The 19,870-nt window shown below is 32.5% G+C and overlaps 1 protein-coding gene and 1 non-coding gene across 3 annotated transcripts in view; one reads left to right on the forward strand and one right to left on the reverse strand.

The window, feature by feature from the left end:
- Window positions 1-19,870, forward strand: part of LOC128997234 (regulator of G-protein signaling 20) — a 178,017-nt gene that overhangs the window by 133,267 nt on the left and 24,880 nt on the right. The gene's annotated exons all lie outside the window — the stretch shown is intronic.
- On the reverse strand, window positions 17,903-17,975 carry Trnak-uuu (transfer RNA lysine (anticodon UUU)). Its single transcript has one exon. It is a non-coding gene; the product is annotated as a tRNA-Lys (tRNA).

Raw genomic sequence — 19,870 nt, forward strand, 5'->3', positions numbered from 1 at the left:
TTGTTCATTGCAAGATTAGTTGCAAAATCCGTCCAAATTCGATGAGAATGATAACAGTTTCAACGCTCCAATACGCTAAGCCTTCAGACGCAACCTGACAATTCACATAATAGGCAAATAGTTATCCAGCTATTAGATAAATATGCTGTAAACTATTGAAAGTTGTCTGCACAATATTTACAAATATATTAACAGCGTTTTAACACGCAGTTTCACTGTTGGTTGACAATGTAAAATAACCAAATTTAACAGGGTTGATATTTTCTAAAATTATTTTTTTTATGCTAATCTTTAAATATTGATACAGCTGAAACCATTTTCCACCTTGGAGAATATCGATGAATTATTCATTTGACTCTGTAATTGTTTCAGGTATATCTTCAGTTTTATATATATAAAAAAAAATATATATATAAAAAAACTGTTTCATTTGCATAGTTAAATGTTTTGAGATTAAAACTAAATGTGACAGAAACTCTAGCGGTGGTTCAATTAAGCTAATTCTTTATTAATTCTTTAAAAAAAAATGTCTACAATAACAAGTAGGCTAAACGAGAAGTCTACTCTAGGGTGGTGCATATTTAGCAAAACGATTAACCAAATCCAACCAACAATTCGGATTAGCTTTTAATCCAGGGAAATGTTAAAAACTTGGTTTGGTGAAAGCGGATTTTGGCTAGGTTCAATTTACGTTTTGATTAAAAGCACACATGTAACACAAGTTCGGTGACAACGCAACTGTAGAAATTGAGTATTGTTTGAGGTTGGGCGAATGTAATTAAACTTTGGTGACTCTGCAGTACATAGGACGTGTTTGCAGTATACGAATTAACATACTGTTAACTGGAATATTAATGTTTGTTTTATACACTAATACAAGTACTGTATTAATTTGACAGCAAGATTATACACAGTGTTTGAGCTTTTAAAAAATTATGATCAAATCACAATTTAAAAAATGGGTTCGATAAAGTTGATAAAGTATTAATTAGCTAGAATTGCCAATGCTCATAGAATCCCATGGTGTTTTTGATTGTCAATGTCATCTCACTGAAGAATTAATATTTTTGCCTCATAGTATTACACATATTCTATAGTAGCACATTTTGAACTATTAAAGTGGCAGATTGAAATAGAAACCACTTGAAAAATTAAATAAAATTATCCATAAACTAATTGACAGACTAATCAGTTGTTTTTTTCTTGCTACAGACAGTTACCGATGATAAAATCCTCAAGGGCGTAATATGTTAATTTTAAAAGCTTCTAGCTCCTTACGGGATTTTTAGAGCAGAATGTGTTCAACTATGTGTTTACATTCAACCCCTTTTTAGGATGGTTTCCCTTTTTAGAATGTTTTCCTTATTTAGGGTGATCGGTTGGACAATTTGTTAGTGCATATAGGACCAAAATACAGATTGGCAGACATGTAATTTTAATACGTAGCTATTTTACATCTTCGAATTTGTTTACTGAAAATTTCAAACGAAACATTAAGTCAAGGATTTAAATATTATATTCATATCCACTTATTGGTTAACTTACAGAAGTACATCAATTATTGTATTAATACTCTGACACACTCAAGACTGAACAATGTAGGAGTGTAAAGTTTTTATATAACATGCGTAGCATTGCTACAATATCTCCGCTAATACAAGGCCTGGGCGTTGCGTTGGTGCTTGGCAACGTCGCGGGTCTGACTTAGGGGAGGTACGAATGAGGCATTTAGTTCAAAATTCCTCCGTGAACAGCGCTGTAGTAAAGAGCACTTTAACAATGAAGGTTAACTAATCGCAAAAATAGTTCTGTTCATAAAATAAAATTATAAATGCCTCAAATTCAATTTTATTATTTTTTAATTATAAAATTAAACTATCATAACCTAACCGAACTAACCAAACTTGCTGATAAAGAAAATATAACAAAAGTGTAGTAATCGGAAAAATAATTCTGTTTATTAAATAAAACTAGAAATTGCTCAAATAAAATTTTTTAATAACTAAATAATAAAATGAAATTATAATAACCGAACCAAACCAACCAAACTTGCTGATAATAAAAAAATCTTGGACAAAAAGTTTAATGAAACCAGCGGGATTCGAACCCGGGACCTATAGTATATCAGTCCGGCACGCTATCCATTAGACCACCTAGGACGATGGCTTCCGACCGTTTTGTTACGGTAAAGACGTTCCCTCAGCTAAAAAGAAGCCCACAGCTGTCATCGTATCCTCTTCTATACCTCCCCTGAGTAAATACCCAACATCGCACCGTCATGTTCCCATTGTATATTGCGCATGCCCCTTTCTAGGCCTAGACTGCAACGTTGCCACTTTTGTCTCGCCGCTGCCTTGTAGTACAGTAGGCTTTGGTTGTTACTGTCTAATATCAACATTCTTTAGTCAGGATCATTTCAAGCCCATCGAGGACAGGTGGGCCCAGTTTTGAACCATCGAAAACATACTGACTTTTCTCGACATCAAGCTGGAATCCTCCTAATTATTATTCGAGCGGTGTAATTAACTCAGCTGTACAAGAAATGTTTATACCCCTATAAAAAAGTAATTTCTGGCCATATATGGCCATATCAGAATTCCATATATGTTTTTATAAAGCCATATATGGTTTTTTATGGCCATACATGGAAGCAGATATGGCCAGATGTGGTTGTATCCATATATGGTGGTGTCCATATATGGTCATATATGTAGTCTATATATGGAATTATTGGCCATATATGACCATACATGTTTTCTATATATGAAATGATTGTCCATATATGGCCATACATGTTTTCTATATATGAAATTATTGCCCATATATGGCCATAAATATCCTCCATATATGGAATCATGGTCTATATATGGCCATATATGACTCCCAGGTATGGAATTAAATTACTCATATACGGAATAATAATTTTCCATTTATGCTCGTGTATAAATGAATTTTTGACAATAACTTGAATTATTATAAGGAATTGTTGCCACATTTGGATTTTGTAACTGGACTCCCAAACACTTCTTATAATAAATATATTATTTTAAATCTTAAAGTTTGTGAATTTGTGTATTTTCTTGTTGCTCTCGCAAGCACAAACTACTGAACTGATTGAGTTGAAATGTGGTACAGTAGGGCGGCAGATAATATAGGCATTTCTCATTTAGTAATTAGTAGTAAAGTAATAAAGTATCAAGATTTGAACCCAGATGACAAAATCCTGTACATACATCTATTGTACAATTTTATTATAACGCAATAACAAAATCTTAAAACTAACGTATAATTTTAAAATTGTAAGTGTAGTAGGCCTAAATAAGGAGAATATTATATTAATAATTAATTAATTGTACCTTTGCTATCAAACAGCCGCAAATATCAATGTCACGTAGTTAGGCTATATTAATAATAACATTCTTCAAATGACATAAAATGTCTAAGAAAATCTTGTTTTACGAGACCAAATACAGCTTCTCTTATTCGTAATGGGATTTGTTAATTCATTTGCATGAAGCGGTTGTGGTGTAGTGGTTAGAGTGGCGGACACCCACGCTGGAGTCCCGGGTTCAAATCCCAGTCGGCTACTCAAAAATTTTGTTTTGAAATTTTCGAGTTAAACATTTTTATTATGTTTTTAATGCATAAGTTATACCATTTAATGTGAAAATATGTTTAATTGTAATTTTTTTATTTATTTATATATTTTTAATTTAAAAATTTCCATATATGGGGGATTCCATATATGATCATATCTGGTTATATTTGGTCCAAAACCAAATATAACCGGATAAAAAAAATTTTATATGGCCATATATAAACTTTTTCATAAGGGTAATTTCTCTAGTTGATTTAACTAAAATAAATAATTGAAACATGCAGCAGGCACAGTACACAAGGAATGTATTAAACCAACCACGAGCAGTAAGAGCCCTCAAACCTTCTTGCGGTTTTGCAATAAATATTCCTCAAGTAAAGAACAACTTTGCCTTTAGAGTTCTGACAAATTAATCAGACATGAGTTAGTTATATGCAACCAAGTCCAAGTTTATAATCCCACCTTCAAGCCACAATTTCCTGCCTCCGAGTGGATTATGTTTTATTTGAGGTAATGTGAAAAAGTAATTCAATTTATAAAAGAAAAGGTTTCTAGGGATATACTTTGAGAAATGGTAATTATCATTGGATTTTTGTCGAAGCAGTATTTCGTGGTAATTTAAAAAGTAAGTTTGTGTTCCCTTTCCAACATTTAGCGAAAAGTTTATATAAATTCATAAGGAATTTTTTTAAGGTATCTCTTCATTTTACAGATAAAAATCTCCTCCTCTGAAAGTTCCATATTTTTATTGACTTATAGCTTTTTCTGGTAAAGGTAGGCTCCGATCCACCGGGTCAAGCCTTTATCATACACGCATAAAGTAATCCATGATTTACGAGATATGGACCTCCTGTCTTCTGGATAATCAAGCAATCCTCACTCAATACTATGTATTCTCTCTACAACTGGCTAGTAAAATACAAAATATACATACTTTGTATGATTCTGTATTGCACAACGAATTATATAGAAAGTTACCAATTTTAGGTTGAATCCTAAATTACTATTAAAATGCGTTGTTAGCAATATCCATAAAGACATGATATGATGCCTTGTTGTGTAAAATTATCCATTTATTCAGAATGGATACTTAGGTTAATACTGTAATAGTGGCTTGGTTAATTACCTGTTTGAATATTTAATTTAACTGGAACGACTTAACATCGACAGTCCAAGTACATCCTGAAGATTATGGTGGATAATTTCCTATCAGGTTTATTCACGTATAGGGGTTAGTCAGGTGTTTGACAATTTGTTGGACATTTTTTGTTTGGTGTAATTTTATTTTAGCATTTTTGCCTATAAGAAATCCTTAGTGTCTAAATTAGCTTTTTATTAGATTTAACTTGCTTTGTCGCCAGTTCTTTCTACGTTCAGCCCTTTTTTATAAGTTTTCCAATATATGTATTTGAATAATCCTATGATTAAGAATGTTGATTTAGGAATTTGCTTTTTTGTTTTTGTGAATTAGAAATATTGTCTTGTTCCCTGCCTAATGAAAATAATCCCCTTCCTAATAGGTGGGGAGTCATATACAAACATAGAGAAGACTTGTGAAATAAATACTTGAGAAGAAAATAATTTATTTATAAAAATAAATTCCTCTGCCTTAAAAAATAAGGTTGCCAATGACACAGAAAAATAGTACACATAAGATATCGAAGGATTATACAGCTATAAGACTGATTAATTTTGATGTTTGCCATATAGATTATTTCTCATTATGGTCAATGAACCTCTTAATGTTTCATGAATAATAATTTTCAAAAAGGATCTGTCCAAATCATATTGTTTCCAAAAGTTCACAAAAAATTTTGATAATGTTCCTCTAGAACCAATAAACAATCCAATCACCTCAATTTTTGAAATTTTAAAATTTTGCTTGAAATATTCAAAGGACTAAAAATTATATTGAAATTATTTCAGTAGTCATACTTGTGTCAAGTACCCTCACTAGTTTAACAAAGTTTTAAGTAATAAAGCATTTTGATCCAAGCTTAACCCCTAAGCAATCCGAAAGGTCTGAAAACTAGTTGTAAAACAATATATTAAGGCCTATTAAAACCCGATCTTCTGTAGCAGTGTCTAATCTGATTTATCAATATTTAATTTTCACTATGTATTGATAAGTTGTCACGGTTAATTCTTAACATTTTATACTCTAAACTGCATTTCAGTGTTCACGTCAGAACGTAAAAATTATGCAAACAAATTTTCAGCTGTGGAAAGATTAATGACGGAAGGCAATTTATTTCGCATCAACGCTGGCCGAAACCAATTTATATAATACTAGCTGTGTGCCCGTTCTACGCACGGGGATCTTAAAGTAGTCAGTTGAAACCTTCTTATATTAAGATTAAGAACAGCAGTTAGTTTGCATATTTGCAGATATGCTGGCAAAACTATTATATATAAACCTTCGCAAATACAGTATCTGACAGTTCAAGCCAAAATAAATGCTTCGCAATTAAATGTCACCCGGATCGTTATGGTCCATATGTCCAATGATTAAACTAAAAAAATTTTTATAGATCCATGAAGCGTAGCCCTAAAGTAGGCCTATAATTGAAAGTTACTTTCCACATCGGTTAATTTAAACGTATTTAAAGTACTACCTCAACCTCACCATTTAACACTTATATTCCGGTTGACATTTTCAGTATCAAAGGTGCTCTTGTCCATTCCGTGAAACACTGAGAAATAAGGACATTAATGCGTTACCAACAGACATACACACAACAATCCAAAAAAGGCCACGAACTATTGATACATAAACAATATAAAGGCGTAAACAATTCATGATGGTTTGCCCAACAAATGTTTTACTCAAATAGGTTATCATTTTCTTAGCATACCGGGTAAGCTAAGATTTGGAATCCAGACAGAAAAAGCAAAACTTATACAGAGTTAAGACATCACTTAAACTGAATACGGACGGCTCTAATAAATAAGGTGCAACACCAACGATAACTAATTTGTAAACTACAGTGATGTGTTGGTGCCTACGTAAAAATGATTCTAGCAGCTACCAACGGTTCTAAGGAAAAGAACCAGTACCTACGTAAGAACCTACCTAAGAACTATAGTACATCCGACCAATTAAATACATTAATATCTAGTCCCGAGGTTATTGATCTCTTGCTTTTGGATTTTCTCGTAAAAAGTTATAGCGTAAACTTATCGGTGTCAGTTTGAAAAAAAACAACCTTACCCAAACAAATTTTTGTTATTTAATAGATTACGCATTCTCTAAACAATGATTAGTATATCTATTAACATTAGAAGGAAATGTGACGAAAATCACACAATGTTGGGGTTTTGGTCATTTGTAATTATATTTCTTAAGTAGGTAGGCCATGTATTCTATGGAAAAGTACCGGTATCAAGGATCGTCATCAAAAAGGTTGTTATGAATAAATATGTAGGCTTACGTACCCAAGATATGAGCTATGGGCCTATTGGCTGTATGGTCCAGCGATTGCATCACACGGTGAGTAGAAACAAAAAGTGACACATTGGAAAAGCGAGTTTAGCACTTCCTCTGTTAAACCTCTGTTACAATCACCCACTGCAGTTGTGATTTTTTACTTTACACTTTACACACTTTGGTTGCGGTATTTGTAAACAACATTTGTAAACATATCATTGACAGCTAGAAAAAATAATCTTGATCCGAACAGCTGTTCGTTATTTCATAGACGATTATGTGATAAAAATTCAATGAAAATTGGACAAAAATCGCACAAAACTGCATTTTTGAACGTCCGTTATTTTATTTACAAAGTAGTGAGGCTATATTTAAATCACTAAAGACACTCTCGCCAATCCAGTGAATACATTAAAATGACTTGGATCTTGATAGGTACTCTGGTTTTCACGGAGAAGATTGCGTAAAATGCCATCTTGAGTGTTACAGACAAAGGGAAAGACAGACAGACAGACAGAAATAGAGATAAGACTCGTTTCTGCTTCTTTAATGTATAAAACGTAAAAATAACCTAAAAGTATATAATTCTGAGCAAAGTACAGACAAAACTCTAATTTTATTTATATAGATTAGTGGTGTGTTTGGAAAAGCAATTTTCGTGAAATAATGGTTTCGCGTTATACACATTGTGCCACATACAGTCCGCTGGTACAGACTCAGTAGACAAATGTTTTTTTATACAAATCTTAATTATCATTAACATAAGAAATGTCTTCCAACCGTTTACTGAACTAACATTATCAACGCACTATTGCACATTGTATAAAATAACACACATTACAAAACCTCACACCCTATACACTATATATGACATAATATTTCTTAGTGCAAACCCGTGTTGATTATACAGACGAAATATGTTTCAACCATTTATTGACTTAAATAGTTTAAGCATTATAAAACTGTAACAAATGCAGACAAAACATCTCACTCACTATCAACTCCGGTGGGTAAATATTTTTAATACGGACTACAATCAAAATTATATTAGGCATAAAATCCATTCCAACAATAAGCTGAATATTACGAGCCAACGTACACATTTTATTCCATGCAGTCACTCTAAGATAAATCCCACACTCTAAGGACGAATTATTATTGATACAAACCTAAATAATAATCATATTATGTACGAATGTCGTACTAACAACTTGCTGAGATGTAGCAAAACCTACTACAGGCAATACACTAATTATCTAACAAACAAAACTTTCTTGATACAAACCTCAATAATAATCATAATATGTACGAATGTCGTCCTAACAACTTGCTGAGATGCAGCAAAACCTATTACAGGCACCAAACTAATTATCTAACAAACAACACTTTCTTGATACAAACCTCAATAATAATCATATTATTATGTACGAATGTCGTCTAACAACTTGCTGAGATGCAGTAAAACCTATTACAGTCACCACACTAATCATCCGACAGACAAAACATTCTTGATACGGACCTTATTCAAGATCAGGAAAGGTATGGTATTTGTTCCATTTTTCCAATATTCTCTATTACACACCGTATTAAATTCAGCAAAACCTATTACAGACACCACACTAATTAACAGACAACACTTTCTTGATACGAATCAATCAAGATCAGTTAGGTACGGTATTTTTCTACCTTTTCGGTTTCATTCTCTTTTACGCACTGTATTAAATTCAGCAAAACCTATAACATACATTATCTAACAAATAGTGATGGGTCGGTACCACTTTTTCAATGACGGTGCCGATACCGGTTCTTAACCAAAATCGATTCTCGGTTCTCGGTTCCGGTACCATCGGTACCTCATTTTAAATAAGGCTACTTAATTGTTTTGTTTTTTTAAACAAAACAGAGTATCCCTATTTCAATTTTTAAACTAAATATTTTTTTATTTGTGTAGGTTCGTTATATTAAGAATATAAAACTCATGCCTATTTGTACAATAAACACTTAAACAACCAGACTCATTCAAATCAAAACAATATATACCATTCCAGAAGTGTTAAATATAGGCCTATTTGTTGAAATGATTCACTGCTAAACCAATAAATTTAACATGGGCTACTACTAACCTTGGAAAGAAAAGTGGCTCTAGAAATTTGTTAAACTAAGTTAACTGAGTTATGAAGGATTTTTCAATGGGAAAATAACATAATTAACAATAACTTTTGAACTGTAATTTTTATAGATATGGGAGTCATACCATTTTGTTCAGAATTTAAGTTGTAGCTAAATATTTAGAAGGAAGTCATTTTGTACCTAGCCTCTAGCCTGCATTCAGTTAATTTTAGGCTCCAGAGAAAAATTTAGGAAAAAAGTACTTATGGAAAGGACGTTCTGTACAAAACTTTTAAGAAAATAAGTTTAAGGTGCAGACTTATTGAAAAAAAAGATTTAAAAAGGCTTAGTTTGTGACTGCGATGGGTTTTTTGTAGACCTAGTGTCTGTACTAAAATTGTAGGTTTTTAGTAACAAACAAAGCTTTCTTGATACAAACCTTAATCAAGATCAGGCAAGGTACGGTATTTGTTCCACCTTTTCCAATGACGTTCTCTATTACACACTGTATTAAATTCAGCAAAACCTATTGCAGACACCACACTAATCATACAACAAACAAAACTTTCTTGATACGGACCTTAATCAAGATCAGGCAAGGTACGGTATTTGTTGCACCTTTTCCAATAACGTGCTCTATTACACACTGAATTAAATTCAGCAGAACCTATTACAGACACCACACTAATTATCCAACTAACAAAACGTTCTTAATCAAGATCAGATAAGGTACGGTATTTGTTCCACCTTTCCAATATTCTCTATTATCACTGTACAAATTCAGCAAACCCTATTACAGACCCCACACTACACCTCCGATAGCCAATGTTTGTTGATACAAACCTCGATTGTGTACCAAACGTCTGCCAAAAACGTGACCTTGGTAGCTCAACAGTTTGAAACGGAATTTCACTCCATTGTTGACTCAGTGGGAAAGAATTTGGTTTTGATTTATTTCGGTTTCACAGAGAATCAAAATATTACACAATGATTGGATAGGAAGGAATAGACAAAAGCTGCTAGAAAAAATATATAAAGTAGGCCTAGTTTAATGTTAAGTATACGTATATCGTTGTATATGTAAAGTAGAAAGTAGCATTATAAATTGGCAAAACAGGGACCCAAAATGAAATCAGATTAGTACACAGCCAGTGATTTGCCGGTAATCGTAAAACCCAAAAATAAAGAAGATTCTGAATTTTAAAAAGCATTTGTCTTTAAAAGCATATTTAATCCACAAAATCACGAGCTCAAGTTAACTTTAAACAAAGGACTTTTCGTTATGATGTTAGGTAGAGTTTTAAATCCTTACAAACCCTTTGATATGAGTAAATTTTTGGAAATGAGTAAAACAATGGTTTAAGAGCCCATACATTACTAAATAAAGAAAAAAATAAAGACCGTTTAGTTATTATGGGACAAAACGCATTTTGCAATAATAACAAATATTGGCGATACCTTTTATGGTGTTATGACATGTTTTTGTCAAATTATGTCCACAGAGAACGAAGTAAGTGTGAACACATTGAAATATATTTTTTCAACGTTTACTGTTCATATAAAGGGGTGTGGAATTAATTCTACCAACAAAATGTAAATTAGGGACTGACGAGAGCTCGCCCCGTGGTCGAAAAGTCGACTAAAAGTATGTATTGTGCAAACATATATATTTTCACCCCACGCTGTAAATAAAAGATGTAAATAAAATTTATTCCATTTGTTATGATTTTCTGTTTATATTTTGTTGTTATTTTGTCACCAACATCGAAACCCATTAGGCCAATGTTAATTTTTTTAAATTTTAAATTAATTTTTTGTGCTTATTTTGGAGCCTATTTTAATTTAAACAGGGATTCTGCGCATCTACAGGAAAATATCTTTCATTTGGTATCTTGGTATCTTGCGTGAAATTCGGTCCAGTAGTATGGTCAACTAGCCTAGCTGTCATAAGTTTTGCAAACGTTTTTTAGTAAGATGGCTTTCATCAGTCTACATACTATCGTTCATACACTCTTTCAGGCTGGGCCTTACGGTCACGGAAAGTATATAGTTGTCAGTGGGATTTGAACCTAGGACCTTGGGGATGAAGCCCCGTGCTTTAACACTGCCAATCTCACTCACTTTCATTAGGTATTAGCTTTGACTATTAATACAACTTTAGCATCCAGTAGTCAATGGTATTAGTTATGACACAAACGGTTACACAATCAACAATATTCCAGTCCAGAGTATTTTTTTTAGATTCATTTAATAATTAATACTAGTAAACTAGAGTTTTTAACTTATTTAGATTATTCCCTTTTCTTCCCCCTTAGCAACAAAGTTGGGACAATCATCAATTATAACAGACAAGACATCCACGTCAAACCCAGGACAGGGTTATTGACAAGAAAGGCGAAAAGCAATTTATTTTGCCAGTTTTTAAACAACAATTCCATTTTTTCGGTTAACACCATTAACGTTTTCCCCAAAACAGTTTGTTGTAAAAATATATATACATCTATGAAAAAGTTCAAATCGCTGCGGTTAACCTTTGTTCTCGTATTTTACCATTTCCGGATTTTTTTAGTTTATATATTGGAAATGTGTTGTTTCATAGAATTTCATAACATGTACCACGGAGAAATAGAAGGCATGGTAATTAAACTGTGATATAAATTATAATAGTTTTATAAGAGATTGTAGTTTATAATTTTATTTTGTTTTACAGGAACTAAAAGGTATAGTAATTAAATTAAATCGCCTCATACAAACTGCTATAGTTTGTAAATTTTCCCAAATAATTTCATGGTCCCTACAATAATATAAACGATTACCCGATCTTAAATCGAATAAATTAAAAATTCAAGCGAGTATCTACAAAGAAATACAAAGGAAAATAAATATTAACACACATACTCTTCGAAAACTAATTACTTTAGATATAATTTTAACAAATAGAAAGCATGATGCAACACATCCCTTGGGAAATAACGTAATGTGAAACACATTTTACGCTTCGAGGAACTCTGGATTGCAAGACAGGTTAAGCCCGACTCTACCACTGGGCTAAAGGAAAAAGTAATTAAACAAATCTTATGGTTACGGAATCATTACTTTGTAAGCGGCTTAAAACTCGGAGAGACACTTTTTAAAATACACCTCCTAATGCTGTTGTCGATAACAGGGATTTTTATGACTTTGTTTACTGTTTTTATAAAAATTATTAATACTGTACTGATTATTATTCCTCATTCCACTTTATTGAAATGGTCTTTGACTAGCCTATAAGTCGTGAATTTCAAATTGTAGCTTCCATGATATCGACCCTAAAAACACCAGAAACTAAATCCTACTTTTTCTTTTTCCTTGCAGATTTTACTGTACTAATGTTTACCATGCAAAAGTTAAAATTTAAATGATATACTTAGTATACAAATCCATTTTCATGAACATCATAAAGGTATAGAAATGTGTAAGTACTTTAGCGTCTTCACAAGAGCGGCGTGAATAGATGATGCAACCCGCTTGACAATAAAACATAATTTGTCAGTCTTTTCAAAGAATAGTTGACATGAGTTATAATAAAATATAAAATAAAAACTTAACCAATATTTTTTTATGAGGGTTATGTTTCTTGTGATGGCGAAGCTGGTGAAAGGCCTCATACAAATTAAAATTAAATAAATATTGATGAAGTCTTTAAAATTTTATAAAATGATTTATTAAGGTCATTGAGTATACACGTAGACGTTCGTAGGGTAGACTCAATGGTAATGTTAATACTGTAGCATGGGCTAAGTATTCTCGTATACTGCATAGTGGATGTGAAAAGGATGCACGATCATGGAGTTGGATAGCACAGGTTTTATCACTAAATAAAACCTCATTGGTCGAGTAAATTTAAAATCTCGTTACCGAATAGAGTTAAAATAGTCAAATAATGCTTTCATGAGAAATTATTATACACGTAAACAAGACATACAAACATGTACTATATACTCCAGAGTCACCAACGTTTAATTACATTCGCCCAACCTCAAACAATACTCAATTTCTACAGTTGCGTTGTCACTGAACTTGTGTTACATGTGTGCTTTTAATTAAAACGTAAATTGAACCTAGCCAAAATCCGCTTTCACCAACCACAAAGCGTTTAGCAAGTTTTAGCGTTTACCTGGATTAAAAGATAATCTATATTGTCGAATAAATTTTAAATCTTTGACTAAAATATACAGTTTATCCCATTTACTTCTTTATTGTAGACGGTTTTAGAATAAGGACTTTACGTTTACAATTAAGCAACGTTTGTGAAAAGTAAAGTTTTCCACACGGCAAATTTAAAATTCACCAGATTAATAGTATGCCAGTTCACACCATAAAATATATTGAAGCAAACTAAATTATATTTAACTTAAACAGTTCAATATTGTATGAAAGGCTTGTCGAAGTATGCTATTTTTTACTAACTAACAACTGGTTTATATAGGTAGGATGTATACTGTAGCGTCTAAAATCAATGGATAAATAAAATCACAATTTTCGTTTTAACATAAGCCAACCTTTTTAAAACTTCCGAAGGATTAAAAATGTTAGGAAATTTATTAAGTTCTGAATCGTATTTTACATTACCACCAAACTGTAAAACTGTGCTGTAAAAACCTCTCACGTTATGTTTTATTTTTATTGTTTTTTATGGTACAATGTTGAATTTTTTAACAGTATGTATGCCAAAGCTTAATACAGGATAACCTTTATTCTTTTGATCTATAAAGTAGACATGTGATAATGTCAGGCAGCATCAGAGGCTTAGTGTATTGGAGCGTCAAAATTGTTATCATTCCCATCAAATTTGGACGGATTTCGTAGCTAATCTGAGAACGATCAGTGAGTCGGATTCCGATTTGTTTTATCAGTTGGAAAATGGTGGAAAATCGTCCCACTTCCATCAGGAATACAAATCGTGGCATACGTCGTTCGACTTGTATAACAAGAATACCATTTATACAACACACATCCTTTACACAGTGTAGCCCACAACTGGTCCCAAAGTTTAATTACATTTGCCCAAACCCAACAATAGCCCATTTTTATCTTTGCTGTGTCAGTTGTAATATTTGTAAGCTTTTAATAGAAAAGTGTTCCGACTAAACTTAAATCATTGTTTACTTTGCGTCAAGGAAAAGTTTTAAATTATATTTCATTTGAGATGGGGACGCCACCTATGTGCGTATTTTAACCAAAACATGAGTGAAGGATGAGTGAAGAATGGTGTGAGATGACCTGTGTAGCTTATACTGACTAAGGTCAGCTGTTTCATTAGTCAGGACCATTTATTGAAAGGCCAATGATCAGGAACAGCTGGGTCCAGTTACGAGTCATCAAAAGCTACACACTTTTCTCAGGATTTAACCGGCGACCATTTGATTACTACCTCTATAACAGCTGTACAAATACTTGTTCTGTAGCATTCAACTAAAAGATTCGTTACCATGCAGATTATACCAAGTAAACAAGTTTTCTTCATAGACTAATTATTATAATTCTCTTCGGACATTATTGTCTAGGTAGCCTATTGGTAGAGTGGGTAGTGCCCGCCTTTTATTTTGAAGGTCGCTGGTTCGATTCCAAGCAGAAGCAAGATCGTTACTGGATCTAGATGCCATTTTACATCAATTAAACATGCTATCTAAGAAAAGGTTGACGTTATATAGTAAAAATGCCAGGTTTTGGACGATTGGACCTTCCCTTTCCAAATGGTAAAAAATGCAATCGTCGTAGATGGGCAAAAAACCCCCAGAAAACAAACAGACACGGAAACAGTTTTGCCAAATTATAGACCTAATAGACTACTATATCAGTATTGAAATTCAAAGTGTTATGGGTTCAGTACCAAAAAATATCTGTTGGACAGTTTTGAGTACCTCTCATCCTCAAAATAATACTCAAGATACGGTATTGATTAGCAAAAGTTCACTTCAACCTAGACATTCCATCCCCATGTTAAATGTGTAGCTACTTTTTTCAAAATCGTTGTAGTTGATGTGAGCCACCTACAGACTGCGCTGATATTAATTACTAAATTCAGCTGAATACACAATCTTTCTAACCAATTCAAACTTAGAGAATGACTTATGATGAGTTATAGCAACTGTTATGACCCCTTCAACCTGGTCAGCAAAAAAAGGTATGAAATAGAATTTTAGACACATTCTGTGACTGCCTCAGACAATTACGATCTTTTTAATAAAAAAATTGGCTACAGCTAATCCATATAGATGGGAAGTCTACTTCACTACCCAATAGACAATGCTTCAACCCTAAAAGTCAAAGAAACTCATTATTGGGAACTATTTCCTTGCTTTCAAATATAGCAAGAGCCTTTGGTAGTTAATTGGTGAAGACATCATCAAAGGGGTTCTGGATGTTGTACTTGACTAAGTAGAAAATATCATTTACTTTGAACCCTTGACAACGCTGTCAACATGCGTCACTCTTTGAGGCATATAGGGTTGTACGGGGAGGGTTGTACGGGGACTGCGGTTCATTTTGATACTTAAATACATTTTAGCGAATTTCCCTATAGGGAAGTACCTATTACCGTAGGTGGCACGGTAAGACCTAGGCCCGGGACCGATTTCCTTTTTAATTTTGATGTACTCAGAGGCCAAAAACACCATTCGTTCAAATTGTTATATACATAGATTTAAGTATATATACGTCCCTGAACGCGATAACTTGAGCAATTTTTGTCCGATTTGGATTAACCTTGGTGGTACAAACAAAGGTGTAAGGTAGGATAAACATGAATGAGTTCGCGACCCAGCATGATCGGACCATCGGAACTGAGTTTTATGGGGTAAAAACTGGTTTTTCTAACTGTTGACCTTCAAAACGTAAAATTTCCCAATTTCACTCTAGACCTTCTTAAAGACCTTAAAAACAAATAATTTAGTATATCAAATTGTTTTTTGCACAATTATTGGTATCGGAGAAAATTAAAAAAATTTTAATTTTAAATTCCCATGCTATTCTTAAAGAGAATATTGTAAAATGTTGTAGTATGCTTGTTTATTGATATATTTTGATCAAACTTGGCAAATTTATTCATTTTGTACTAAGCTTTTAATAATTTATAAAAAATACACTTTTTTAGTTTCCTTGTAGCAGCAAACCTAGGTAGTCGTTAGACCTAATGCTATTTAAATAGATTTAATTGAAAATCAATTCAGACAAATGGAAATTCGGTTAATTGGCAGGTTTGCTGCGGTTGGGGTATTTATTCTTGAGCTCAGTGTAATACTTATAGACCCTCTTTTAACCGTCCCTCAAGGGCTTTGGTCGGATAAACCAAATTGTAGGGTAAAACGGGTAAATTATATGTTGTATTGTTAACATGTAAATTTGATGATCAAATAAGCTGAAACTCATTGCGTATTTTGCAGTTTTTCTTACAAGACATTATTTACTCAAAAAGAATCTAACACTATGCAAAATGTCACTAAATTGACATGGATACTAAACAATAATTTTACTTGAAATCTAAATCGGTGACACTGTATTATGATAACTCAGATGTGATATACATAGTGCTCTTGACTCATCACTAATATGTAATATTTATTTTCAGGTATGATGCAGTGTTTTAAAGCTTAAGTAGTGAGTATATAGCTGTAACAACCACGGAATATATTTTACAACAGTTTTTGAAGTAGTCGTTTCAGTTCAGTTCTTAGAATTGAAAAGATTCACTTAACAGCATTGTTGGTTTACTTAACAACACGGGTAACGGACCAACGAGGTTCAAGGGTTGAGAGAGAAGAAGTAAAATTGTAATGATTCGAACGTCAAGTAATCAGCTGTTCAGGGCAATTTAGTTGTTGAGTGGTGCAATTAGTGTTTGGTACAATGTTTCGTTGCATCACATCACTGTCAGTGGCAATTGGCAATGAGAGGTTATAAACGAAAACATAACCTCTCTTAGAAGTTATGAGTAGTGATTTTTAGTAATTAAAAAACTGTCAAATACAACAAGTACACTTCAAATACAAATTTTGTTCAGTCTATTTTGCCATATAACGATAGTTTTGGACTATCTTGACTTTACTTATTGTATTGTATGTTTAGTCACGTTATTAAAACTAATATAGTTATAAATCGTCAAAAATATGCGTTGAGATGATTAGAAACCTCTGCAAATAGTTTATAATGCAAAAAACTATGTTGATCCATCCAAACAAATGTACAAGATAGAACTAGACCAAAATCATATACTGTAAACAAAAATTGTCGCAATGAAGTAACACTATTTTTCAAACAAGAAAGACTTTAAAAAAATTATAATTTTTGAAAACATAGTTTATTAATTTTAAAATGTGTATACCAATGTTTAAGGCTAAGAGTTACATAAACAAGCAACATAAATCTAATTTATTCCTAGACCTTATTAATTCAAGTAATTAGACTAAGGATGGATAAGATACATGCTTTAACATATTTTTTTCACAATTTAAACCATTTTAATGAGATCAGATCACAAAAAATAAATAAATTAACTTACAATAATACAAATTCATTTCCTACTTATTTTATAATTAAAAATTGCTGAATATTTTTTTATAAAATCGTAAAATTTAAAACATTATTAGACAAATCATTATAAATATTAAACAATTTACTTAATAGATATATACTATTTTTTCAGCAATTTTACATACGAAGTACTAGAAAAATACATTTAAGGCTTAAGAAAGTCCAAATATTGTAGAAAAATTAGGTAAAAAGTTTATCGCCCGAACAGGGACTCGAACCCTGGACCCTTAGGTTAAAAGCCTAATGCTCTACCGACTGAGCTATCCGGGCTCTGCTCGTCAGTGGCTGCCAGACTCGTGGCGGTTTCTAGGTCAAGTCTTGGCCTAGAAATGCGAAGAGCTGTAACAGTGAAACTTGTGGAATTATTGTGCAATAGTTAGCTGTCCAAACATGTTTAAGTATTCCTATTTTGCATTAAACATTATTGTATTTTCTTACATTGCATTTGAGTACGAGGACATTTGAAATGCAAATTGTTTTGACAAGATGGTGAGTGTAGTTTCTGCTGGAAGCAAGCCCAAAGTTACAATCAGAAGATGAAAGGCACATTCGGACGTTTTGCAAATCTCAGCAAAGCTATACAAGTCCTGTTCTATCCTTTGGAACATCCATCTGCTGATTGCTGATTGGTTTCTCCTGTCAAGTGAGAAGTGGCCATTCGGTGGAGAAAACTAATGAGAAAATTAATTGTGTAAACAATTACACTTTTGAAATACGGTATACAGTATACAAAATTATACTTACTTTTTATCCCTTAGTTTTAACTTGGTTTAATACAGGAAACCTTTGTAATTATGAACGTGTAGGCCTATTTCTTTGCTGGTTTGTAGTTAGTGATGTTTTAAAACTGTAAAATTAAATAAACTAATTGATTCTCACACAATTTAAATTTTTGAGTAATTATACCTAAACTGATTGATAGCTATTTACCAGTGCAACTAACAAAATAAAAATACTTCAGTCGTAAGTAAGATGTTGTAAAAATTAAAAAAAATTTACTGATCGACCAATTTGCACAAAAAGTAATATTCAATTATATAGGGAAAAGTTTGTTCTTTTTTTCCAGTAGTAAGAACTGGAAAATTGATTCATTCACGTTCAGAACTTTTTTGTTGCCACTGTTCTTGTGCAATTCTTGTGTTTTCTTCATATTTAACCCCGGTGGACTTATAACTCTCTGTAAATCTATATATCTAATTCCGTAAGCCCAAAATTTTACAATGAATTTGTGAGCGAACGGGAGGCCGTAGAAAGCTGGGACAGGTCTCATTTTAAAGCTCTGGGCATGAAATTTTGGGGAAAATTATTCATTTTTCTTAATTATTTACCAAAAGGTTGTTACGGAATAAAACAATTCACATTTAAATAGCATGGGAATCTAATTTTGTGTCTTTTTATTCAGTGTAAACACAGCTGTGATAAATTGAAAAAAATTATAACCAAACCTGAATGTGCATTATTTTGTTATTGTAAAATTGTTAGTGGAGTAGTAAACAACAACACAAAGTGAAAATTAGATAAACTCTTTTGAGCAAACAATTTGATACTTTTAAACTTAATACTTTACAATGGATTGTTCTTTTGCACAGTAAAAATGTATAATGTCGGAAGACTACCACGCAGAGATAGGCTGCCACGCAGAGGTATTGTTCCTCAAAATGAGAACAACAAAGCGCCAGATTTGGCACAATATTAATGGAAGAAGAATAAATGAGCATCAGATGAACATGAAGTTATTCCTGTGTATAGATTACCGGTACCACTTTTAAATGAGATTGCATTACACAGCGTAGGACCAACGAACGGTGGGTGCATTCATTGTGGTGCATTGCTCACAAACAAATGTTGGCATTTACTTATTTCAAAAATCCAGTGTCTTTCCCACCCCCAGTGTCATCATGGTCAACATATATGTTGCGTTCAGCCGGGTAAAGCGGCCAGATGATGTTAAAATAGTACTATAACCAAATAAAGACCAAGGAATCGACCAAAATGGATACCATACATATACAACAAATGTTGTTTTCAGAGAGATTTTGTTATAGAATTACCATTTTACAATTTGGATGATGACATTATCTCTATGTGTTTTTCTAAGTGAATTACACATAGAAATAAATGTGATAAATATAGAGATAATCTATATTTAAAGAAATCTAAATAGA

Source organism: Macrosteles quadrilineatus, unplaced genomic scaffold, assembly GCF_028750875.1.
Source record: "Macrosteles quadrilineatus isolate MER2022 unplaced genomic scaffold, UCM_ALF_1.0 Scaffold_6__1_contigs__length_79288215, whole genome shotgun sequence".
NCBI lineage: Eukaryota > Metazoa > Arthropoda > Insecta > Hemiptera > Cicadellidae > Macrosteles > Macrosteles quadrilineatus.